General features: G+C 40.9%; 1 protein-coding gene across 27 annotated transcripts in view; it reads left to right on the top strand.

Annotated features, from left to right (window-relative positions):
- Positions 1-26763, top strand: part of PTPRD (protein tyrosine phosphatase receptor type D) — a 1185728-nt gene that overhangs the window by 136032 nt on the left and 1022933 nt on the right. For all 27 annotated transcript variants that reach the window (XM_081176033.1, XM_081176022.1, XM_081176026.1 and 24 more), the window contains one exon: positions 17929-17970. The gene's annotated coding sequence lies outside the window, so the exon portion shown is untranslated. The remainder of the gene's footprint in view (positions 1-17928; positions 17971-26763) is intronic.

Raw genomic sequence — 26763 nt, 5'->3', positions numbered from 1 at the left:
GTGGAATGGAATATCCCAACACAGTCTCCCTTGCGAGGCTGTGAACTCTCCTTCCTTAGAGGTTTTTAAGCAAATTATTTTTGGGGGCAGATTATTCAGAAGTTAACATAGTGGGTGTGTTTGTTTTTAAAACAACACACCATATTATTTTTCTTCAGCAAGTGACCCTCAAATATGACTCTTGCTTCTTTTTAAAATGTTATTTCTACATCAACAACTGTTGCTATCGCTTCTGACTTTCAAGCATTAGGGCAAAAAATAAAAATAAATGCCCACATTGATATATTTAGTTTTACAGCCTGAAATACTGGTACAGTTGCTAGAGGTCATTTAAAATAGTATGTGCTCATTTGACACTGTAATGTGAAAGGTAAATTCTGCAAGGAAACCTAGAATAAATAAAACATTATCTGAAAACAAAAAATAAAGAAATACAAAGTCCTACCAACTGAATTGTTCTGACCCACATGGGAGAATAACATAAAATAAATTATGTTCTGTCAGCAGTATCAGGTAGTGGAAGATTCCATAAAAAGATTGCTGTTGTGGACTTCTGAAAACAGAATGCAATTAAAAATAATCTTTTATCTGTTAAGTTCTTATTTATTTTTTAATGTGTAGGTTTATCCTAAAAGAACTTGCTTCTTCCTACCTGTCACCTGATAAATACCCTCACTTATCTGATTTACAAGCCGTTGTTGTGTCAGGCTCTTCCTTTCCAGATCTTTAGTCATCAAGGTACAATGAGACATTTGACAACTCCTGACCCACTTACATCTCAGAACTTGAGTTTTTGTAATGTCTGCCTGCTGTGATTTTGCCATCTGAAATGCTCTGCTTTTACTCCTTACCTCCATTTTGTACTATTAAAAACAAGGTCAGGCCAAAGTTCTTCAGTGATTTTGTGGCCTGTCATGAATTGGCAGGAGGAGGAGGAAGAGGAGGATCCCCAAAAGGGATGCAGCCGAGACTGGGAGACATCGGGGCAAGCAGGGGATGGGGAAGGAAGCACTCACAGGATGATAGAGGTTGGTGAGGGGATGAGGGTCAGTGCACAGGAAGCAGAGCAGCAAGACCCATCACCTGAGCTGCCCCTCTTGCCATGGGCTCCGAGACATAGGGAGCAGCAGAAGTGGCGCTCTGGGAGACTGAGGCAAACAAAGGCCCACAGCCCAGCTCCCTAGCAGGCCAGTGGGGTTTCGCTCGCTCTGGGAGGTTTGAGACTCCTGAGTTGGAGCAGGTGAGGGCCACAGGCCTCATCAAGTCCAGATGCTACAATCAGCATGCAAAGTACAAAAGGGAAAGAGAGTTGATGCACTGTGTTTGCTCAACTGCCCACATTGATGGATGGTCCTGGACCTCTACAGGACTGTGCTTTGGGTTTGACTCTGCACTGCATCCTGACTACTGGACTTCAGACTTGGCTACTTGGATTGACCACGGGCTGCATTTTTGGACTTTGCGTTTGTGGATTGATCACTGGACTTTGAACTTTGGACTCAACATACTGACTTGCTGCCAGGTAGTCCAGGGGTTCAGGACAGGTCCCATAATATCATGGTTTATTATATGCATACACCTTTAGCACCTGCACTTTTGTAACTTATTTCCATTTTAATAAGCTTCTATTAGCCGCAACTGGACCTAATGGTCAGGGGTAACTTTTTTTTACTTTATTAGCTGTCACAAAAATGCACTTTGTTTATTTGTTTAGCCACACACCAGCAACTTCTCATTAGCTACATCCCCATTACAATGGTACCTCAGGTTACATACGCTTCAGGTTACATACGCTTCAGGTTACAGACTCCACTAACCCAGAAATAGTGCTTCAGGTTAAGAACTTTGCTTCAGGGTGAGAACAGAAATCATGCTCCGGTGGCATGGCAGCAGCTGGAGGCCCCATTAGCTAAAGTGGTGCTTCAGGTTAAGAACAGTTTCAGGTTAAGTACGGACCTCCAGAACGAATTAAGTACTTAACCCAAGGTACCACTGTACTTAGGGGACGCGGGTGGCGCTGTGGGTAAAAGCCTCAGCGCCTAGGACTTGCCGATCGCATGGTCGGCGGTTCGAATCCCCGTGGCGGGGTGCGCTCCCGTCGTTCTGTCCCAGCGCCTGCCAACCTAGCAGTTTGAAAGCATCCCCGGGTGCAAGTCGATAAATAGGGACCGCTTACCAGCGGGAAGGTAAACAGCATTCCGTGTGCTGCGCTGGCTCTCCAGATGCAGCTTGTCACGCTGGCCACGTGACCCGGAAGTGTCTGTGGACAGCGCTGGCTCCTGGCCTATAGAGTGAGATGAGCGCAAAACCCTAGAGTCTGGCAAGACTGGCCCGAATGGGCAGGGGTACCTTTACCTTTACCTTTACCACTGTACTTCCTAGCAGCCTCATCAGGTCCAATAGGCAGCAGTCACCACTGTCCATGGTCTCTTCTTGTTATAGTGTCCACAAATGAGTTAAGACTGTTGGTATTTTATGCTCATTGCATCAATTTAGTACCGATTAATGAAATTGCAGCTCTTTGATGAAATTAATTTCTCGTGTCATCTTTCCAGTGGGGGAGTGGGGAGTACCTAAGCCCTCTAAACTTTTTGAATAAATTTCATTCACTAGAAGTTACTCCCCTCATTTCCAAATGCCAATTTCTCCTCCATTCAAGTTGAAAGCCCTTGGCAGAGAACTTTTAAGCTCAGCACTGGTTTAAACAAAGATATTATTGTAGAGGACACTGAACACAGGAACCATGGCAACCATGTTCAGTACTCATCAATGACAGTGTTAAAAGCTAATGAAACTTCCACATTAGTATAGAAAAAACTAGTTAATACATGGTGACAAGAGAGCAACCCTATAATATTTCCCTCCAGAGCACACACACTGACACTCTTCAAGGACAATACTTACAGGGGGTGGGGAGGGGAAACAGATAAGGTCAACCTCAGCAGGGAAAAGAGATGTAAAATATATAATCCCCACTTTTAGGGAGATAATAGAATCTATATGATTAGAGGCTTCTAATATAGGATGGGGTTTGCTCAAAGGCACTAGGTTCCTGCTAGAAGCAGTTTTAAATGTGAGAGATATTACTGAAATAATGGTGTTCCAGAGGTCAGTTGGGCATTTAGAATATAACTTTGGGGCAAGAAAGCAAGCCAAATAGAGCTGACTGAACTATGTCTGCAGGAACTTAAGATCTTATTACCAAAGAATTAATATAGAAAGCACAAGTGAAGTTTAATTCAAATGTCTTATCTTCAGTGGTCACAGTGGTAGAACATACGCTCACTTTGTATCTGTAAGAAAGTTCAAAACTAAGCACTGGGCAAGCAATCCAGGAATTGTTGAGTTCAGTGTGCTTAATCTACTGTATAGCTTGATGCACATTTAATAAATCAGGGTGTGACAGTACAGGTTGCCAGGGCTAATGTTTATGAGCTTTTAAGGAGGATGATATTGAACCTACCCTTCCAAACGTATGCTGTTAGATTTGCTCTATCTTGTGTGCAACAACTTCTTGCTTAGAAATTATAAATGTAGACCATCACTTCAAACAGCTAAATCACAAATTTGCCCGCAGAGAAATTAATGTGTTTTACTAGCAAGCTTTGAAAATAATACCACACCATTCATGTAGAACATCTGTTCAGCAGTATAAAATGCTTGACTTCATTTTTTTCCAAGTACATTTTTTAAATAAAAAAAGGCAATTTCACACAAAAAAAGCTTCATATAATACCACTAAGTCGAATCCAGGGGGAGAGATCATCAATTCCTGTTGGGAGGCTTGCTTAATTATACCCCCCAGCTACTTAATATTTTAATGCTGAAGAACATAGCTAACTTAATTAGGTATCTTTATGTTGATGGAAAGCTTTAGAATGAATTCTTTTATTGTAGAATTATATACTATATGTCATTTTATCCATTACTGTTTCAGATAAGGTCTGAAATATGTTTGGTCTTTTCTTAGTCACTATATTAAAATTATCATGCATATGTATAAAGGTAAGGTGTAGCTCACGTAATAATTCATCTGTATTTAGAAGAATTTTCCAGTATAGCTGTGCTGGTTTCTGGAAGTGGCTCTACTAACATATTCGAGCCATGCATCTGTGCATTAATTACTATGTAATTTTCACTGAAAGCCTTCTTTTCTCTTCTGTATTTAATCTTCCCTTTACACCTATAATGTTTTATATTTTAAACATCTTTATGCACAAAACACGAAGTAAAATACTGCACCACAAAGTAGCAAGAACTAAGTAAGTGGAGTAGTCATCAGTTCTCCATGGTTAAGCATACACTGAAAAATGGGAGTCATATTTAAAACTCCTTCTGTGTGGCTTCTTAATGTGAAGCAATGGTATCATTTCCATGGCACACTGGAATGCTAATAAATGAGATAAATAGCTGTCTGTGCAAAATAATAATAATAACTGCAACGTATTTTGGTTGCACCTGTCTATTATTATCAAATATTACAGTATTTTTTCATATATCAGACTATGTTCCTTGCTTTAAAAAATTAGTCAAATATTGGGGGCCGTCTTATACACAGGGGTTCAGGCTCTGGCTCTGGCACAGGCGGTCTGTACTCGGGTTCGGGTTCTTGAAATATGGCAACCCAAACTTTGGTTGACCTCCACACACAAAAAAACCTCAACAACTTTGGGCAACCTCCCTGCAAAAAGCTCAAAGTTGTTCTCTTTGGTTTTTTAAAAAAATGATTTCTTAATTTGGGGTTCAAAAAAACAGGGGTCTTCTTATACATGGGGGTATCTTATACATGGAAAAATACAGTAATTATATACACATTCTATTGCCCAGATTAAAATAAAGCTTTAAGGACAAAAAGGCCCATTACTGCTCACAGCGGTGGAGGACTCTGCAAGCACATAGGCTTGTAGTTTTGCAGCACTTCCTAAAACACTTGTGTGCATTTCTGGAGGTCCTGCTTAACCTGAACACGGAACCCCGCATCTATTAATCCTCTTTGAAATCACCTCTTCCCTATTTTCTTTGCAAGATTCTTCAATTTGCCTCTCCCTTCAGCCTCTTGAGCTAACAACAAAAAAAGGGGGGATGCAAAAGTTTGGTGCAGCGCTAGAAATATTTGTTGGGGTGTTTGTGCCAGAAATGTTGTAGCTTTGAAACCACCTACTTCCTCTTCACTTCTTCAACTTACCTTTTTTTAAAGTGGACTTCAGCCTGCTCCATTTTTCCTCCTAAGAATATCTTTTTTTTTCAGTTTTAAATGGTTCCCATCACCTGTTTATATCTTTTTTAACTCCCAAAGAGGTATCTGGTAGATTTCCTTTAAGTTAGACAAGCCATAAATATCTCCCCAGGACCGAATAGGTGTTCTTTTATTAAGTCCATAAAAGGGTAATAAAATAAAGACTTGGAGAACCACACTTTCCAGATAGGTCAAGTCTGCTCTCAAAGTAGTTCACATTGTCTGTCACATCTCTTTCCCCCTGGGGTGTATTTCTGCGCATTTTAACCAAAGCTTTAGTTACTAGAATAGATAACATTCTGCCTATTATTATTATGTTTTGAGATGGTGCTTTTTCACATAACTCTGTTAAGGAACAACTTAATGCATCAATAACTGTAAGAATATGCTTAAAGTTCCTGTGAGAAATACTTAAAATATGCATTGGTTTTTAAATAACTAGAAATTGAGATGAACTTTGGGCTGCCTGACAAAGCTTTTTAAGAAGCATATTTTACAGGAGTAAATATTACTTGATAACACTGGGTTGTAAATATATTCTTGGGGATCTATAGAGCTATGCTAGAATTATCCAATTGTGTCCGTACACCAAGAGATTTTCCCTCTCCCCCCTTCACACAGCTGACTTTACAGTTTCAAAATCAGCTAGCTATGCAAATAAAGCTCTCTTGGGCATACAGAACTGGTTACATACTTCTTTAGAAACTAGCCCTTGTTAAAGGTCAAAAGAACGAAAAGCCAAAAATGAATCATTCCACAATTATGTATTATTCAGATAACCAGTAATGAAAGCTATCCTGAATTTTTGTGTGTGGCTAATTTGTGTCCATGCATGCTTTTGGTAGTATGAATTACTGATATGTTTTTGGAATGCTAGCATGTGTGGCATGTATTTTATATAACAAGATTCAGTACAATTTTCTTAGAAGTTTGGAATATAAAGATTTATTATTTAGACACCACTGAGTTCGTCGCAGCACTTTCTTGGCAGTAATAGTTCAAAGGGTTCTCTCAGTTTGTATTTTAGTTGCATTTTCTCATGGAGATTTTGAGGTATTCCTCTTGTGCATGATTCCTCCCCCCTTTCATATAATGACACTCGTTACCTTTCCCTGGAGTGAAGACCAGATAAATGGAACAAACTTTTATTTAATAGCTAACTTGCAATGGGCCCTTCAATCTCGTGGTCTGGGAAGGTGTCCCCAGGACGACAGCATAGAGAGGGATTTGTCCTCTGAGAGAAGACCCAACGTTGTAGGTGTCACTCCTACCATGGCAGGAAGTTCTGCAGCCCTAGCCTCACAGCTCCAACATCAGTATGAATTGGTGTTGTGCCAGGACAGATTGGCAGGCGTGAATGGATCCAAACAGTCCATGTTTCCAGACCTTCTCAAATCTGGGACAGAATTGTGGCTGTTCTGGCACTGTCATAGTGAATTTTCTTACCAGTGTTCCAAACGGGTAGCAAACCATTTAGGAAATAAACAGAAACACCTCAGAGGAGGCAAGAATGCCACCATGCCTTCACCTTTCCTTACGGTTTGTCCACCATTGGTTCTCCCGTCCATCGACCTTTAGACCGACAGCCTTCCTTAAACTCCCAGCCTCTCATCCCTTCATTGTAGCAGGTATCCTATCTACCAAGGTAAAAGCTGAGAGGGATTGTCTTCATCTGTCCTTCAGACATTAACTCTAGGGATAATTATTCTTATCTCATGTCTGCCAGCCAAGCCTGCTAACTGCAGAAAAGCCTGATGGGTCATGAAAGCCACTCCCCTTCCCAAGGGGCTGAGTTGTAGGCAGGCCACACACTCTCCCTGTGTGCTTGGGGTGTGTGTGTGGCAATGCCGCCCAAGTTAGAGGGAGTCCTGCCTGCAGCACGCCCCCCAGCCGACCAATCCGGCCGACTGGGGGGGGGGAACATGGCTTGCATTATTTAAGCAGCCACACGGCCGGGGGGTTCTCCCTTCCTCCTTCTCCTTCATCGGATTTATCGTCCTCCCACCCTGTTTTCATGCGTTCGCCATCTTGGCCTTGCTATGGACCACGGTTGGTTGCCTGTTGAAGGGGCCTTGTAGGAATTTTCCCACTTGGCAAATTGGCACCAGCCATGTGATTTTCACCTACCTCGTAGCAATCGTCACAACATTGTAAGGTTTGGCAGTTAGGCACTGGTAAAATCTGGTTTATGGGAGGGGAGGTTGTGGTCTTTACCTGCCCCTCCTCTTTAAGGGTAATCCGTTAAAGGGATCCGGGGGTGTGGATCTCAACCGAAGCCCAGCTAGGGCCATGCCATGACCCCATCGGGGACCCCGGGGGAGTTCTCAGTTGATGTACATCAACAGGGCTCCCCCTACTGGTGGTTGACCCTTACCAGGCTACCTGCATGGCAGGCAGGAGTCAGATATAGTTGGGTCAATTCCAATGCCTAAGCCAATACCTCTCACATTCTGTAACCAATAAAGTTGTGGCCTTAATTATCCCATTAACCTAAAATACTGGTATCCGTGTGTTTTTTTATTCAACGGTGACTGGGAGTGGCCGCCGGGACCATATAACACCAGTCCTGAGATCTGCATTGGCTCCCAGTACGTTTCCAAGCACAATTCAAATTGTTGGTGCTGACCTTTAAAGCCCTAAATGGCTTCAGCCCATCATTCAGCCTGGACACTGAGGTCCAGCTCCGAGCACCTTCTGGCGGTTCCCTCCCTGTGAGAAGTGAGGTTACAGGGAACCAGACAGAGGGTTCTCAATAGTGGTGCCCACCCTGTGGAATGCCCTCCTGTCAGATGTCAATGAAATATGCAGCTATCCTATTTTTAAAAGACATCTGAAGGCAGCCCTGTTTAGGGAAGTTTTTAATATTTAATGCTGTATTGTTTTTAACACTTGATTGGGAGCCATCGAGAGTGGCTGGGGAAACTCAGCCAGATGGGCGGGGTATAAATAATAAATTATTCTTATTATTAACAAATGGGGAAGGGCTCAGTGCCCTGATGTGCAATAGCAACTCTCTTTGGCATGACTGCTGCCACTGCTTCCTTCAGGAATGTGTGGCTGGCTTAAATAGGCACAGACGACTTCCCCTATTCCCAAGCATGAGGCATAGATGCACAACATACACACAAGAGCTCCGCCCATCCCACTCCAAAATCAGTACACCCCATGCATTCACTTTATCAGACAATGAGGATTTGGGGTTGTTGTTTTTATTGCTTGCTCTAATGGTGCCTTCTTCTGGTATAAAATGTGTGAAAGTTTGAAGTGTAGAGATAGCAGAGTATGGTTGAACCATTGCATTACTTTGGGAGAACATTGGTTTGATTATTATTTTTTATAGCTTACTTTTTATGGATAGTTGCCAGCGAATACATAGTAATATCATTGCCACCTGCAGAATTTTCTTTGGACAACTTTCTTCAGGGATATGCAGTGGAAACCAATGTTTCAGCTAATTAAGAGCACTGAATTTAATGAAATGTATCCTGAAACCAGGGTGTGGTTAACTGAATATCCTAGCTACTTTAAAATCAGTTTGAGAACATGGGTGCAAGATTCTCCATAAAATTTCAGTGACTGGAGACGCCCTCCTGTTTGGGAAGGTTCAGAATGAGTGCATCAGATGTTTCTGTTTTAGGAAGAGGGAATGAGCAGTGAAGGGTTCCTCCTCCCCCAAAAAATAAATGAGAGAGGAAAATAGGTTTTGAAAACAGTTTATTCTGTTTCAAATGGCAATGAAGTTACCCTCTGGTATTTGATAGCAGAAGAGAGATTGGCTGGCTAAACATTAAGAAATGGGAAATTCAATATCACAAAAGTATTCAATATTGCCCATTTGACATACCTCCTCTTTACGTTTCCCTTAAAAGCAACAACCCCAAAATGTGACGATGAGCATCCAGTTTCACCAGACACACCAATTAGTTCTGTTGCTGTGCAGTTTTCGGGAGCAATTGTATCATTAAAGCATTTTAAATGCACTGTCAGCAGGAAACATGACAATAGCTGCCAGCAAAAAATATATATCTCTGAAGACTTTAGCAACTATTTGTTTCACTTTGCAGTGCCTCTTAAAAACCATGCATTCTTTCCCCTTGCAATTCAGAAGAAACTGAATTTTAAATTCTTATAAAGAGAATTTTGGAAGATAAAAATATCTGACTCTGGCAGCTCCTATCATTTTGGGATAGTGTTAATATTTTGCATATTTCACTTTAGCATCTTTCATAGAAGGTGGGAGCAAAATAGCAAAATCAGAAAACTTGTTAACCACTTTACAGTTTTTTACTTAAACAATTACAGTGGAATTCTCCACAACATAGAAATCCTCTAAACATGTGCTTTTTCCAGTTGGTTGGACCAGGAATCTCCAAATCCTGATAAGTTTGCTGATCTTAGTACATCATTCTAGATTGGCTCACGCCATTAGATTTCAAAATGTTAGGTAAAGGTAAAGGTACCCCTGCCCGTACGGGCAAGTCGTGTCCGACTCTGGGGTTGCGCGTCCATCTCACTTAAGAGGCCGGGGGCCAGCGCTGTCTGGAGACACTTCCGGGTCATGTGGCCAGCATGACAAAGCTGCTCTGACGAGCCTGCACCAGCGCAGCACATGGAAACACCGTTTACCATCCCGCTATAAAGCGGTACCTATTTATCTACTTGCACTTAAGAGTGCTTTCGAACTGCTAGGTGGGCAGGAGCTGGGACCAAAAGACGGGAGCTAACCCCGCCGCGGGGATTCGAACCGCTGACCATACGATCGGCAAGTCCTAGGCGGTGAGGTTTTACCCACAGCGCCACCCGCGTCCCCTTCAAAATGTTACCTTTCTGAATATAATGTTTAGGCCAAATATCAGCTTTTGAGGAGGAGAGCCATTGTTAACAGCATCTCCCATAAATGTGCTGTACAACCTGTAACTTAGTTTATCTTCTCTTACCTAGAGAAACGTGAATTTTCCAAAGGGGTCATAAAAACAAAATGGGAGGGGGGGCAATAATCCCCATGGACTGGCTACTCCAGGCAGTAGGATTTAAAAGATGAACCATGAAACATTGCTGGCCTCAGACTGCCTTGCAAAGGCATCCTCAGGACTATGGATTCTGAAGAGGACTCATAATCCAATCTGGCTCATGAGCAGACCAGATCAAATTGAGTATGCTTTGCAATCTGACTTTAGATTCCGTCTTTATTCCTAGCAGCAGAGAAAAAGTTAGAAAATCTCACCACCTCCACTTTATCTATTGCAAATCCCACATTCCTTTTGCCTTGGAAAAGCAGCTGTTGAGCTGTGCTTACAGATAAATGTTTTCTATTTTCTTGAGGACAGGCCTTTTGTCAAATGTGTGATAACTTGATCCATATATTAGCAAAGAGAAGTATGTTTACAGTACTTAGGTGTTTTGAGGTTCACAAGAGTCAGCTTTTTCCAACAAAGTCATATGTATTGCTGACTGAAGCAACTGAGAGTGTGACTTACTGTCTACCTGTACCAGGAAGATTATTTACCAGCTATTCCATAGTAATATGACACAAAAGCTAGACCGGATTTTATTTCTGATAGAACTGGTCATAAGAGACTTCTTGCTGCCTGAAGAAGTCTGCAAAATTGAAGTTTTTGTTTATGCTGTTGGGACTGCATATTAGAAGGCGTCAAGTGCTGATATTTTTATCAGATATATACTTACTGATTTTAAAATTACTTTACCTTCCTCGAGCATCCCATTTGTCATCAAAGGGTTTAACTTAACATCCAAACACAAATTAAGATACTAAGAAGAAGAAGAAGAAGAGTTTGGATTTGATATCCCGCTTTATCACTACCCTAAGGAGTCTCAAAGAGGCTAACATTCTCCTTTCCCTTTCTCCCCCACAACAAACACTCTGTGAGGTGAGTGGGGCTGAGAGACTTCAAAGAAGTATGACTAGCCCAAGGTCACCCAGCAGCTGCATGTGGAGGAGCGGAGACGCAAACCCGGTTCTCCAGATTATGAGTATACCGCTCTTAACCACTATACCACACTGGCTCTCAATTATTAACTTTGTACCTTTTAAACCCTTGTCAATAAACGTAAAGCTAGACACACACACACAGAGAGCGCTTTAGCAATAGACAAGATTTAGTCAAACTTCTAGATCAGTGGTTCCCCAAATGGGTGGCACTGCCCTCTGGGGGTGGAATTGCCTAGGGGGGCACTAAGACAGAAGGAGGTGACAGTGGGTGCTAAGAGGCAAGGGAACAGCAGTGGATGCTGGAGGTATAAATAACAACTAGACTTTGAGAAGCTGGCATTACTGGATCAAGTTCATCCATTTTCCTGAATTAATTAAACTAAATACTTTTAACTGGATTTTTTTAAAAAAATGTGATTAATTGTTGCAGTTTTGGATTTTATTGTGTTATTATCTTCCTTAATAAGTTGTGCAACCAGCTATTCTGAATAATGTTTTTTATAAATATATATTGAAGGGTAGGGTACACTGGGGGTGTGTTTATTGAACTAAGGGGGTGGAGGCCTGAATAAGTTTGGGAACTGCTGCTCGAGATAACTGGAGTTCCATAAGTGGAAAACACCCACAAAGCATGCTTCTTTCTAAGTCTTCCCTTCCCCTTCCCATCTCCACAGTCACGAGACTGGCCAGTCTTCCTTCTGTTTGCTATTTACGCAACAACAACAAAAAGTACATGCTAACTGCATTCATAGAATCATAGAACTGCACAGTTGGAAGGAACCTCAAGGTGTCGTCTATCCCAATCTCTAATAATAATAATAATAATAATAATAATAATAATAATAATAATAATAATTTATTATTTATACCCCACCCATCTGGCTGGGCTTCCCCAGCCACTCTGGGCGGCTTCCAACAAAATATTAAAATACAGTAATCCATCAAACATTAAAAGCTTCCCTAAACAGGGCTGCCTTCAGATGTCTTTCTTCAAAAAGTCTGCTGGTAGTTGTTCTCTTTGACATCTGGTGGGAGGGCATTCCACAGGGCGGGTGCCACTACCGAGAAGGCCCTCTGCCTGGTTCTCTGTAACTTGGCTTCTCTCAGTGAGGAAACCGCCTGCAGGCCCTAGGAGCTGGACCTCAGTGTCCAGGCTGAAGCCATTTAGGGCTTTAAAGGTCAGCAGCAACACTTTGAATTGTGCTTGGAAACATACTGGGATCCAATGTAGGTCTTTCAAGACCGGTGTTATTTTTCCCACAATATGGGGATGGAACCCCCAACCCTGAGATCAAGAGTCTCCTGCTCTACTGACTGAGCTAACCCAGGACTAATGGATTCTGTACGCAGCACCAGATTTCAGCCCTTGCCTGCTGCCTGATCTGTGCAGCTAAAGCAGAAAACATGCTTACGCCACCTTCGCCCTTCACACAAGTGCAACACAGAATTTACCAGACCCAGGGGGTGGGGGGTGGAGCTTGGTTGGCATCCCAACACGTGGATTCCTGTGGGTCCAAGATCTGCTTGAAATCTTGCTGGGAAATTCATGCATTGGGTGTGCCTTAAGACCAGACTACAATTCTTAGTGATAAACAATTGTCTCATACTATCCCAACAGGAACAAACATGTCTACATTTGAAATTAATGCTGCATTTCTCAATTTTTTAATCAGTCTACTCAAATGTTTGCAGTGATTTCAATTAAGTACAATTGCATCTTTAATTAAATTTCTAATTTGGGATTATGTTTGCTGGGGCATTTTCTTTTTTAGCGGTGTTGCTAAAAATGCAAGTCCTTCTTTGTTTTTAATGGAGGACAGTTATGAGATGCCTTCTGGATCATCTTGCTGAGGTAGAAAGATTTGCCTTTAACAGGCGCTTGACAATAATTGAACGGCAGAAGTGCTTCCCAGTATGGTGAAACAGTAATGGAAAGCTTCAGCTCTCGAAATTATGCCCACAGAAAAGCACTGGCAGACAAAAGGTGGCAACTAAGTTGGTATCAAATTGCATCAGTGAAACCTGGAGAAATGGCTCAGTAAATTGAACCAGATGACAGTGTTGATGCAAAGAGAGAAAGCAAAAAAAGGATAGAGATGGAGAGTGAAGGTTAAAAATAAATTGAAAACATGGCAAATACCCTCCTAGATGTAATATCACATCCTTTTAGTTTGTATTCAGCCTGAAATAAGTTCCCTATTTTTGAGGCATATTTATCTCAAGTTAGCTGTCCTCTGCTCAACACATACACACAATCTGCAGCTTTAAAAAACACAATTTTGTGAATCTTTGTACATTCATATCTAGAAGGGCATTTCTGAGCAGAGTTGCTCAGATCAGTGGTGTAGCATGGGGCAGACACAGAGGCTGTTGCTCTGGGCAAAAAATTGTTAGAGGCATAAAATTTCAACACCAGTTGCTGCCTCAATACAGCTGCACACTTCCATCGGTGGGCTCCATTGAAAACAGCTTCTCCATACAAACCAGGGAGTGACTTCTCTAGACAACGGAACAACTTTAGCTTAGCCCCACCCTTAGCTCTGTGGCTGCCATCTCCTGGGTGACACTGAAACCATCCGGCAGTTGAATGTGCATGCATACTACACATCCCTCCCACCCACCCTCTGTGCAGCGCTGGGCACTGGCAACCCATGCTATGCCACTGCTCAGGATTTTTCTTAAAGTTTGTAAATAACGCTATTAATTGTGTTGTGCTTTAAATTCACTTTCTAAATGGAATTATAGCTAATAGCCTTGGCTGTATGCGGCTTCCTTGATTTTAGAAAAAAAATAAATTACACCTAAGGATGCATTTTATTGCCCACCTTTTTTTCTTATGACTGAAGATGTGGTGCTGTTTTATAGTCTCATAAAGAAAATAAACCTAATGCATTTGGCATTGCATTTTGTGCTCCCTGTATTACGAAAGGCAATTCAAATGGAAAGAGTGAGTGTATATTTTAGCCACTTTGATGAGATTTTGTTCCTTCAATTGAGCTTAGAGAAACATTTTTGCCGCAGTTCTGCCCAGTTCTGCCTACATATATAACATTTATAACTACATCCAGGATTCCGCCTCTGTAGCAATTTTGAAGATGGAAAATGGAAAACAATGGCATTTATCTGCACTGATTCAAATCAGAATCTGTTGTTTGCTACACTGTTGCAATGACTTTGCAAGTAAGAGGCATTGAATGCCCATGCTTCCTTTAATTTCAAAATGAAGGGATTACTTTAGTACAATTTTAAATTTCCCAAAAGAGTGAAACATTGGGGGATTTCTTTTCTCAGTAGTCGGGCAGATCACATTGGTTATTTTATCCTATGATTGTTCTAATTACCTTAAAATAGAACAGGGGGATAAGTTTGAATTGGTTCAGATTGAAATGTGAAACTACCCAATTCACACATTTTAAAACTTTCCAACACTTCTAATCTATTTTCTGAAATTCACACTTCTTCAGGTTTTGTGATGTAGATCTATACCCAAGTAAAGTAAACAAAAATGTGCACATTAGGGGAAAGTGTGCATTAAAAATGTGCATGTTATTTAGAATAACATTCATTAAGTTAGGAAAAGTTAAATGCAAAAATGCAAATATTGGGTAAAATGCTGGCAAGTTTTCATGAGCACTTTTTAAAAAATCACAAACCAGTGTAAAAATGTGGGGAACTAAATTTAAGATTGGACGGGTGAGAAACTGAAGGAAACTGAAATCAGTAGATTTGTTCATCCCTACCTTAGAAATATTCTAAGCAAATTCTAACCTATACCAGATTGCTAAGTCTAACTCTATTAATAGTGAGTATCACATACAATATATAAGTTAAACGGTAAACCCAGAGTGAAGAGTTGGAAGACAGAAATAAACCCTACTCCAGGGCTTTTTTCTAGAAAAAGAGGTGCTGCAAGTCTTCCCCGCCCACTCGACCCAAAACCGCCGTGCTGCTCCAATCGCCGTGCCAACAGCCTCTGGTGTGCAGCCTCAAACGCCATGCCAATGTGCCACTATGCTACAGAGGTGCCAGGACATACCAAGAAGATGCTGGAACTCAGTTCTGGGTGAAAAAAGCCCTGCCCTGGTCCTTCCTGTAGTGATTTGCACAGCCTCCACCACACACTCTAGTTCATATTGGGAATGATAGGAGGGATCGGATTGCAATGCCCCCAGACATTGAGCAACACAATCCAGGACCAAAATTCAGCTCAACATCAATTGTGCACCGCACAAAAATCTTTGGCACTCGTTTCCCTTCCCTTACGTACCTTGAATGATCCAAACATGGGAGGAAGCACTATGGTTAAACATCTGGTCTTAGGTACTGAAATGCATCTCTACCTCATCATTCAAGTAAGGTAAAGGGAACAGAATTGTGGAGGTTTTAAAAATGATTTATTTGGGGTCAGAACATCTTGACTATTCTGTGTTGCATTCTAAATTAATCGGAAGGGAGCAGACCTGTGAAATATAGTGCACGACATCCTCTTTCCATGTCCTGCCAGATAACTACTTCCATGAAAACGAAAGCCTTACATTGATATTTAAAAGTTTGAGGGCTGTGGCATAATTGGAGTATAGCGTCCCTCATTTCATAATGTTTTGTGCAATTGGGGAAATGCTGGGAATCCCAATACTTCCCCAGCAATGCCATTGAAGTTCAGAACTGAATGGGTTCGAAAGCTATCCTCTCCTTCCCTGTTCAAATTGCTGCGATAATGGCTCCAGTTTTCAAAAATGCAATTGTGCTCTGGTTTGCATGCAGAGCTCTTGCAGAACAAGGGGTCACATTGTTCAGTGAACACTGAGAATGTCAGAATCCTGCACCTACAGCAACATTGCTATGCAAGAAATAAAAGTCTGGCCACAGCTTTTGTTTAATCCACTTCCACTAATTTTGCATTTCTAACTTACGTTCACCACTCTTCCCATGCATCAATGAGTTAGATCTTGGTATTGACGTGGAGGCAGAAAATGAGGCATGTGTTTATCCCAGGCTGGAACGGCTCAATATTCACAAAATATATTATCTAGTGTCTTAATATGTTTCTTCTTCCTTACTGACAACTGAAAACTTTATTTTCACCACAGACTGGTGTCTGTGTTGCCATTCGTCCCAATGGAACTAAATTGTGAAAATGGCAAATAGTTTTCTTTGCTGAGTAATAGATCTTTCACACACAATCCCCCTTTAGTAGTCTGAAATGCTGCTGGTTTAATCATATCTCTCTGTTGAAGTAAATGCTTTTAAGCGATAATATACTGAGAAAAGAAACTATTTGATTTTATGGTGCCTGAATCAAATAGCAGCATAGGTAGGTAGTAGTTTGTCTAGGATATTAAGCATGATTACCTTGGTAGTATAATAGAAAAATACTTGTAATGAAAGCCTTGGCTCCCATATTTTTGGAACATAGATACAGGTTTATTGACCATTTTAACAAGCTCTATGAGATCATGCAGTTTCATTGCTCTCAACTTTGCTTTTTGAAAAAATTCCATATTTTATATCGTTTTTTAAATGTTTGTGATATATACATTATGCAAAAACTAAAATATACTTAAATGTCAAGGTTTAAGGCAGTGTGAGGTAGGGGCTAGAATATTTATTTCTTACTTGTATATCCCACCATTTCTTCAAAAGGAGCTCAGGGGTATAGACCAGGAAGATCTGGATTAAATCCATACCAAGTTTACTGGATGACCTTGGGCTGACCACTAATTCTAAGCTTCACCTTCCCCACACTGAAAGAACTCCATTCATTTCTGGTATCAAAAACTAATCCCTAGGCTCACAATGTGCTCAAAGACACCCTTCTTTACATCTAACTTTGTGTAGTATGTGTGTGTGATTGTGTGTGTGTGTGTGTGTGTGTGTGTGTGTGTGTGTGTGTGTGAGAGAGAGAGAGAGAGAGAGAGAGAGAGAGAATGAATGAATCTGGTGGTAAATTTTGGGGTTCTGGTAAATAAATAAAAGTAGAACCAACAAGTCTGAAGTCTACCCAGCTTGGGCTTCTTGAAAGAAAGGCAAGTTAAACTACTACTACTACTACTACTACTACTACTAGTGGTAGTACAATAAATAAAAGAGGAGAAATTGGGGATCAATGAGTCCAATTTCCAAAACTGATCTGCAATTTATAAAAACAAAACAGGAATATCACATTTAAATGCACATGATAGATAGGTGAAGTTGAGATATGTATTGTAAAACATGCATTTTCTCTCTAAACACAAACTCTTAAATTGGGATCCATCTCTACCACAACAGCTAGCTGGCCAGCCACTCTCTTCCTGCTCTGTCACCACCTCCTCTTCCAATGCACTTACTTAGGTATAGGGGTAGAAACATGTGGAACAAGCCTTTTCTGCAGTGGCGGAGCTTCATGCTCCAGCACCGGGGAATGGAGAGCAGGCAGGGGCGGGGCTGGCACAGGTCCCGGGGCAGGGGCGCCGCCCACAGGGGGATGGCGCACACCCTGAGGGCATGGTGTGCCCCTGCGGGGGCGGGGGGCAGCCGTGATGGCACCCCATGATCACGATCACGTTGCTGGTGGCTGGTGGCTTTAGGTTTGCCATGTTTCCTGGTACCAGGAAATCTGTTATTGCATTATTTAAGGTAAAGAGTATTCTGAGGTTGTTTATCAGTTATTTATATATCTGTATCTATTTCTTAGATATACTGTAGCTACACATACTTTTAAAGTATATATTTTAAATATATCTATTATTTACTCTTTCAGGTTTTCAAGAAACTGGATTGTGCTTTTACTGCTTTAATTTTGGTAAGTTTTTAACGAGCTTTTAAGTTATAACTATATTGAAAGTGAACTGTTTTGTTGAATGGCTGTGTTTCGTTTGTTGTCTATGTTCTGTCAGGAACATAGACAACAAAGGCTTAAAGCCTTTCAGACATGTTGCTTGCATTACTGTATAAGAAATTATATAGAACTCAATTCTGCATGGTACAGACCACTAGAGTACTTCTCATATTTTCATGATATGAGCACAGAATGGTCAGTCAAAACTTTTCCTCTCTCCCCATCAAATAGCTTGATCTGGGGTGGAATTTACACACATATAAAGAACACTGTGAAAATGCTCTTTCTTAAAATGTTTTGAAGAAGACATTGAATTTTGCATAGCTCAGTCTCGCCATCTAGCATCACATATTGCACTTTACAACACATTTAAAATGTTCTATTTTCAGCTGTGTAGCTGAGTCCCAGGTGCTCTTCTGTGCAAGAGTTCCATTTATACACGGAGCTCTTATGCCTGCAAGATCTATCTACTGTTGTCTAAAACAATAGATAAAACTTTTAACTTTTGTTGGAAGTTGAGCTTTCTTTCAGCTGCCATATAAACAAAAAAATCAACAAGTAATCTCTCGGCGCAAAGTGTTACCATGTAAAATGCAGCCAGCATGTTTGAATGTCCAAATGTGTCACTCTGTTCTGCTGGCTTTCAGTTCTGCTGACATATTCTATGATGTGAGATGTGGACTGGAAGTGAGAAGGAGAAACTGGTGGCATTGAGATTGCTATATTAATCATACACAATTAAACCTGTCATGCATATTTGGAGTTTTCGCCAGCTGAGTGTTTTTCTTCTACTGCAAACAGTCATATTTAAGTCAAGGAAAGGAGTATATTTGACACTCTCTTTGTTATGTTACTGCCCTGTTGCTTAGATCTGAATTGTCTTCTTTTAAATTTAGTTGGAAACAGTTTGGCAATACTGTGTGTGTCAGCAAAATATCACACACAAACACACTTTTTCTATTTGGTGATTTTACTGTGTTTCCTATTATTTAAGCATTGGTACTTTTCCTTAAAAAATAAATAAGGCTTAAAAAAATGATTTCAGGATGTAACACCAATATAATAGATTTCTGCTTTTATCTCTCTTTTTAGTTGTGCTTTATTGGAAAACACATTGTCAAGGGACAGTTTAATTCTGTTAAGTGTGTTATTAGGAAATAGCTGGATTTGTATTTGGAATCCATTCTCATGCATTATTACTTAGAGTGTGGATTTTGAAGCTAATGTGTGTTGCAAACAGCACATAATTGAAAAATAAGTAATGATAATATATCTTTATTAAATTTTCAAATGGAAGGTATTTGTTTTACATATTCTTTAGACAGCATTGCAGTTCAGGGTGAAGCTAGCTTCCTTGACAGTGTACATGTCATAGAAGGTAATTGACAACCCATGTCCACTCAGCGTCACGTTTCCCTGAGTTAGCAGGATGACAAAACGACTGTTTTCCCGCACCCATTTGCCAGATTTCTATTTTCTGGGAAGAAACTGTGTCCTTTTATGATGAATAGACTATTTAGCTTCTGCCTCCCTCATGAGGTAGGGCTGCCAAGGTGCTTTTGTGCAATTTACCTAGTAGAACCGCCATTGCCACATGCCATAGTCTGAACACCTGGGAATTCAAATTTATGAGGTGGAATTCAACGTCACACTCTGGGGGATGTCCCTTCGTCATAAGAATTGCAGCGTGCCTGATAGAATGATCTCACTGCCCCCCCACCCACGTGCAGCTTTGGGGGTTATTCTGACACCCCCAAGCCAATTTTGTGGGGCACTGGGAGAAAAGAGGGGACAAGTGTTGCTCAAGTGTTGCACTGACGGTACTCGTTGGGTGAATCATGCCCTGGGTATTTTAAAGTGGAAGGAAACAAGCTCCAATTGCCGTGCACTCGCAGGTTTAATTAGCATTGGGGTTCAGTGATCGTCAGACAAAGGAACACAAAGCCAGATACCAGAACTTTCTCTTTTTTGTCTGGGTGTGGATGGTCAAGGGTGTCAGCATCCAATCAAATGGACAGAAAGATGAGAGAATTTGCTTCATGTGTCCTGCCTTTAGGACACATATTGGATTATGTGTTTTGTTTCTTCCTCCCATTGGAGACAGAAGGCTGTTTAGCAGAAAATAAATTCCTTAAAGGCACAGAAAAGGTGAAATTACTTCTAAGCTTGGTTCGGGTGAATCCCTGTGTATGCCACAGGACCATGTGAATAATTTGGCTTTCCTCTGAGCAACGAGAGTGCCGTTGTCATAAATCTGGGGAAAGCCCCTATGGTGCAGGCCAGCACTGATCCAAGCAAGTATGAACCACAAGGTTGAAATTGATCCCATTGAACGCAGCTTTGTATCTAATGCAAGCAATCCCTATAATTCAGCCATTAATCATCCCTTGTGAATGTATGGGAGTTGGAAGGCAAACATATCCTGCCTTAATTAAACAAAGTGCCCTTTCTGCATTTCCCAAGAAATACCTATTCAGTGGGGAGAGAGCACTTTGCTGAAATAAGATTTGTGGGTGGATACATATTTGCAACTTTTCCTTATGCCCTCTGGCATGACACTTAGTTGGTATGACTCAGGCTAACGCAACAAGCTTACTGCCTGCACATTTTGTTATGCAATACACCTAGGTCCAGGGGAATCATCTACCTCCAGCTTTCCTTTCCTTGTAACAGCAATTAAACAGACTGTCTAGGGGGCAGTATGAACTGTTTGTACTCTGTATAGCAAACTGCAACAGTCATTCATTTCGTATACTGTAAAAACTATCCCCATTGTGATCATTGGTAGCTCAGATGACTGGCAGATGGGTAATTACACCCACCTGTCAAACCTGACTTGTGAGGGATGTAGCAGATAAAAATCTAGCCGCTGCCAGTTGAGAAAAACTTCCCTATCCTTAGACAAGATAGGCCTTTGGTCTGATCTCGCAAGACTCTTCCTACATTCTGAACGTGCTGAGGTCAGTGGGGAAACCTGCCGGAGTCGTACTGCTCCTTCCACCCTCATTTAACGTAGCGTTAATGTCTGAAAAGGGCTTGCTTCAAGATACGATAAATGACACTTGCAGCAATGAAGTGCCAGCGTAGCTTCAGAGAAGATTTTGTGCAAGTAGATGCTTGTAACTACATTAAGAGGCAGAGTGAATAAAGCATGAGCTGCAAATCCTAGTACCTTCTATGAGAGAAGGGGGGGGGATAGAAAGGGAGAGAGAAAGAGAGCAGGCACTCAATGCATGTAGGAAGCTTCGTTTGGGGAACACCTTGGGAAAGCGTGTTCTCCCTCATGGAGAGCACGGGTTGCGGTTGGGGATGACAAGACACCTCACTGTTGCTGGGCAAAAGAGTTTGGCCATCCTGTAAGCAGGGGTGGGCTGTTACTGGGGAGATTTATATGTTGCCATTTATTGATTGACAGCCCTATTTGTTAAATACAATGCACGCAGCAATGAACTTCCTCTTTTAGCTGCGTGCTTCGGATCACCCGCCCCCCCTTCCCTAATTTTAGGCTGTTTGCTTGACCTTGCTATGCCTGTCATGGGGTCGTCTGCTTTGGGGCAGGGGCCTGGTAGGAATTTTGTCCATTTGGCTGATTAGTGTGTGCCACTTGGTTTTTGCCTACTGCGCAGCAAATTGTCACAACTTGTAAGGTTGCGGTTAGGCATTGGTCTGGGAATTGGTTGGTGGAGGGGTATGGATTTGGCTGTGCCTGCCCCTCCAAAATGCTGCTGCTGCTGCAAGGGTTTTCCATTAAAGGAACCCAGGGGCTCCCCATGCTTTTGTCTGAAACCCCCTGGCAAGGGGCTAGGGCCGCGGAAGAGCCCCTGGGAGCATTTGGGGAGAGGTGAGGCATGGTTCCCAGTCCCGTCTCTCTCCCCAGGTGACTTACCCTTGCTGACTTCACAGGGGGTGCAAATGTCAGAGCTGTCCCTATGCGGGGTCAGTTAGTGCTACCAATGCCTAAGCAACCACTCACATTGCTGTAATTTGAATAAAGTTGTGGCCAAAATTATGCCAAAAACCTTAAACAAAATTAAGTGTCAATTGTGTTTTTCTTTGGGGGGTGTCTTGGGGACCTCGACGCGCAAGCAGCCATTTTGAGATGATTTTAAAAAAACAACAAAAAAAAAACAGTTTTTATTAAGGTTTTCCGTGTTTTTATACTAAGTGTTGCATAATATTAACTAAAGTTTTTGTGGTCCACCCTTTAGTCTCCAGTGACATATTTTTTATAAAGCTTTCAGCAGCCAATATTACACCTGTCATCCCTTTGGTTTGAGGGCCAATTATATTTGCCTCTTTTGCTTCTGTTGTTGTTAAAAACCTATCACTATTTTACCTTTTGAAATGAGTTATGTGAAGTAGGAATTGGTGTTCAGCATTCTCAACATCCCATGCTCTTTTCAAGAATATCCCCCCACTTCTTATTGTCAGATAGAATAGTGCTATAGTTAGAAGCGAATGCAGCTATTTTCCCTTCCCTTATCTATGGTACTCTATAAATAGTGTTTAGGGGGAATAGCACTGCACAATAACAATAATTAAAGCACTCATAATTAGGTCATACATTTTCTTCAACATAAGCAAAACAACTGGGCAAATATTTGTGTATCTATTTTATATGAATGAATGGATAATTGGACTCTTGGTTCTTACTGTCCTTTATTTCGTTTTCGTTTTTAAACAATTAAGCCTTAAAAGGTGAAATTTCTGCCGCAGAGGGCAAGCTCTTTGCGCAATGCACATTTTGTATCTTAGTTAAGCCTTGTAAGGTAGTGTATACGGCATGGTGTGTCATTGTAGAAAAAGAGGAATTCTGCTTAGAAAATGAGTTCCACTATTGCTGTCTTTTAAAGGCTCCTCTGTGTGGCTTTCGTAGATTTGAGATATGTGATGTTATGATAATACATTATGCCTTTGATAAAGTGGATTCTAGACAACAAAAGATTATGCCATTACAACGGTGTTAATCTTGCAGGGAGAGTGGGTGGGCCTGAGGGTGGTGAGCTAATTTCCCCTACCATAATGCATATTTATTTACAATATACACATTTATGAACCTGGAAAATAGGACTTGGAACGTCACCTCTTGATACCACCAGGTACAACAACATATATTTTACTGTGGTGGCACTGAAATTAGTCTCTGTTCTGCATGCAAACGTGCAACTACTGGAGAATTTCCTGCTGCTTAAGTGGCACCATTGTGAAAGTCAGCTTTTGCTTTGAGGTGCTTTTATTATTCATAGGGAAGCTCTGCAAATAGGATTGTACTTTTCAAAATTGCATGAGATACACTTCCACAAGCCTTGCATTTTGTAGGTATCCCATGATAGTGGTTCTGAAACAACCTTCCAGGGAGTTATAAGTTTGGCCTCTGTATTTAAACTCTGGAAATGTTTGAGTGATTGATAGACGTCTAACTCCTTTTTTGTGCAGAGTATATAGTGTATCACTTGGGTGATATATGCATTCACTCACAAACTACAGGCAATGAATACGAGATGGTGTTTTCTTTTTTGAAAGTAATTTTATTTGCAACAAAGGAATGCAGGTTAATAAATTATTTCTCAGTGATTCACCTTTGCAGTATAACTATTGTCTCTCAGTGTGATATTCTGGTACTGATTTCTGTGTTTGTTTTGCTAGGCTTTTGCATATACAGTATTATAAAGATTCATGCCTGCTGTTTATGATAATGTTTTCAATAGCACTCACTATTCCTTATTGTGTTTATTGTATTTCATGTCATGCTTTATGGAATAACATTAGGATATGAATAATTATTTTAAGAAAGGCAAAAGCTCAGAGGGTTCTATTGTAGATACGGAATTTGACTGCGTAAGGTCAGTAATCAAATCTACCTTTCCTCTTCCTTGTTTTCATTGAATAGTTCCTAACTCCAAAAAGTCAGCATTTCCATGGAGGGGACCATTGCTAACTTGGATGTGCTAATAGTAGGGCCTTGGCATATAAGACATGAATAGTAAGCTGTTCAATGGTTTATGTTTATTTATTTATTTTTAAAATCTTGCTCAAGTCATTGGTATGATAAAAGTAGTTCATTGAATTCTAAATTAATTCATAAACTTTGAAAATCTCATTTGATTTGGTGTAAGTATTGCATTGATTCTCCTATCTCTTTTATGGCACGATGCCGAATCTTAAGTTTTGTGAAAAATGTTAAGGCAATAAAATGCTATGTCAACTTGTCAAATTCAATCCTTCTCCCCAAATGGGGGTGTTTTTCCTTTTTTTAAAAAAACTAAACCTCAAAACCTTTAATGCTGAATACATTGGGAATAATAATAAAAAATAGGAAAATATTACATTTAACAGGAAAATATACCATTTCATTTTTTGCAATACACTGTATAGGAAATTTCCCAGATATAACCAGCCATCAGAAACAGCAGAAAATGCTTTAAAGTCCTGGAAAATCCATACGTATGGCAACCTATGCTCAAAAACTTCAAGATTTTCAAGATTTTGCAGCAGCAACAGCAGCAACAGCAACAGCAGCACTGATGAGTCAATAGTTATTTGAATGAGAAAAGGTTTCCACTGGAGTAAACCTGGATTGAACAAAGGACTTGTGCAGAGGAGATCTGAGGACTGTTACATCCATTATTTTGTGCACTCTGACATGGGGATTAGTGTGTTAGTTTCATGGATTATAACGCTAGCGCTTCTGTCCTGGCTTCTAACTTCCTTTTACACTGCGTTAGCCATTGCATTGTGGAACTGTACCACCACATCATGCTAAATTTCATTCACACCAGTCGGCAATGTTTTACACAGCAGCAGACATCCCTGGGCATGTTTCCACCCCCACCCCTTTAAGCAAATGGGCACTTCTGCTCTCCCATAATTCATCCATGAAAACAGTGGGAAATAACTATTTGCTAGAACATCAACCCAAAGTTTATCCTCTGATTTTTTTAGGATTAATGGGGTTGCAAACATGTTTTGTTTTTGTTTTTCCTGGAAGCAGTCAACACAGAAAGGAGTGCTGAACATTTGCTGGATTTCACTAGATATCCAGAAGTAGCTTTCAGGTTGTATAACAGACCACATAAAATGCACATATTATCAGGTACATGAAAAGCAGGAAAATTGAATAAAGTGTCATCTGAATGCATCATTAGGGTCTCATATAATGGAAATGTGAAAACTACAACCTACCCACCCCCTAAGATATTGATGATGATGATGATGATTTTAGAATTTTCAACATGTACACATTTTTCATAATTACACTACCTGCAAGGGCTCGCCCACCCTTCCATTTGTACCATGCTTTCTAGGCACAGATTTGTGATTCGTAGCCATGGTTGCAAGCGGTTTTTGCTTTTGTCCCCCTGCTTTACCCAGGAAAACTCACTGTTTACCACTGAAACCTGCAGATTGTCATTTGTTCTGAGTCTGCAGTTAAACAGAGGGGTTTCCCAGGGGAATTGACCGGAGAAAATAAAAGCTCACTCAGACCCGTGCCTACAAATCACAGACCTACAGCAGAAATTAATGTGTGGATGAGCCCTAATAAGTCCTATCAGTGTTGGAATATTTTCACCTCCTTGTTTAATACCCTTTAAATGATACCATTTCCCCCCAAAATGGTGTAGAGCACCATGATTCCCACTCTTTTGAGAGAGAATCGTTTTATAAAACCCAGAAAGGAGAAGGACATGAAGGAATGGACAATTTTGAGCAAAAACAGACTCCCCCCCCCACTCCACTTCTCTTGCACAGCCTTTTTGGTTTCTAGGACCAAATCATTAAAATATAATATATCTTCTAGCTCTGTTGAACCTGTCAGCATATGTAAGTTGAAATGTTTTCTTATCTAGAGCATTTTACTCAAGGTTGTATAGAGTACCTTGTCCACATTTATGTTCTGCATTGAAACCTTACATCAGTGAAGTGCTTAATGTGCTGTTATGCACTTTTTACATCCAGCCAACAATACAGGTTTTCTCTGACACAGGAAAAGATACAGCACTCTGGAGAAATCCACAAGGCAAAGGATCATTATCTATGAATATATTGCATTTTTATAGCCTCGGCATCGTCTTTTGTGTGTACGGAAGCATCTACATACAGTATTTCCTTTACAAAACAGCCTCACTGATAATTATTTGGACATTTCTTTTAATCTATTTCATTCCATAATTTTAATGGATACAATGAAGAATTGCAGATTAGAGATTTTATACTCAGCTTCATAGTAAAGGCAAATCTAACCCAAGGGATACTCTTTGGATTCAGCCAAATCTAAGATACGTAGTGTTACTAGTTTGTGGGGAGGCTGTATGCCTGAGCCCCCACTTCTAATTCCTGGATCCAGCATGAATCCAATTTATTGAATAGCCAGCCAAGCCTGGTAAGGGCTCACTAAGTTGGCATTCATCTGCCTTGTGAGACAGTGGAGGAGTGTGCCTTTGGGAGTGAAGTCAAACTGCTGGAAGGTTACAGTGCCTGCTGTGGAGACCAATATGGAAGAGACATGTTTCATAGCAGCTGGGGCCACTTTTCCCAGCTATGCAACTCGCTCCCACAGGCATTAGTGATGGCCACAAATCTAGATGGCTTTAAAAGAGGATTTGACAAATTAATGGAGGAGAGGACTATGGACACTTACCCCTTCTTGGGTGGGTTCCTGTTGTGGCCTCTCATGCTCAGCCACCATTCCTGCACAGTGGGAACAGAGCACACATGGCCGGATGGTCATTGGGGAAATTCCCCCTGGCGTCCTGAGCA

Source organism: Podarcis bocagei (genome assembly GCF_964188305.1).
Source record: "Podarcis bocagei genome assembly, chromosome: 17".
Taxonomy (NCBI): Eukaryota; Metazoa; Chordata; class Lepidosauria; order Squamata; family Lacertidae; genus Podarcis; species Podarcis bocagei.
Note: the sequence above shows the minus strand (reverse complement) of the source record. Positions and strands in the feature narration are given on the sequence as shown.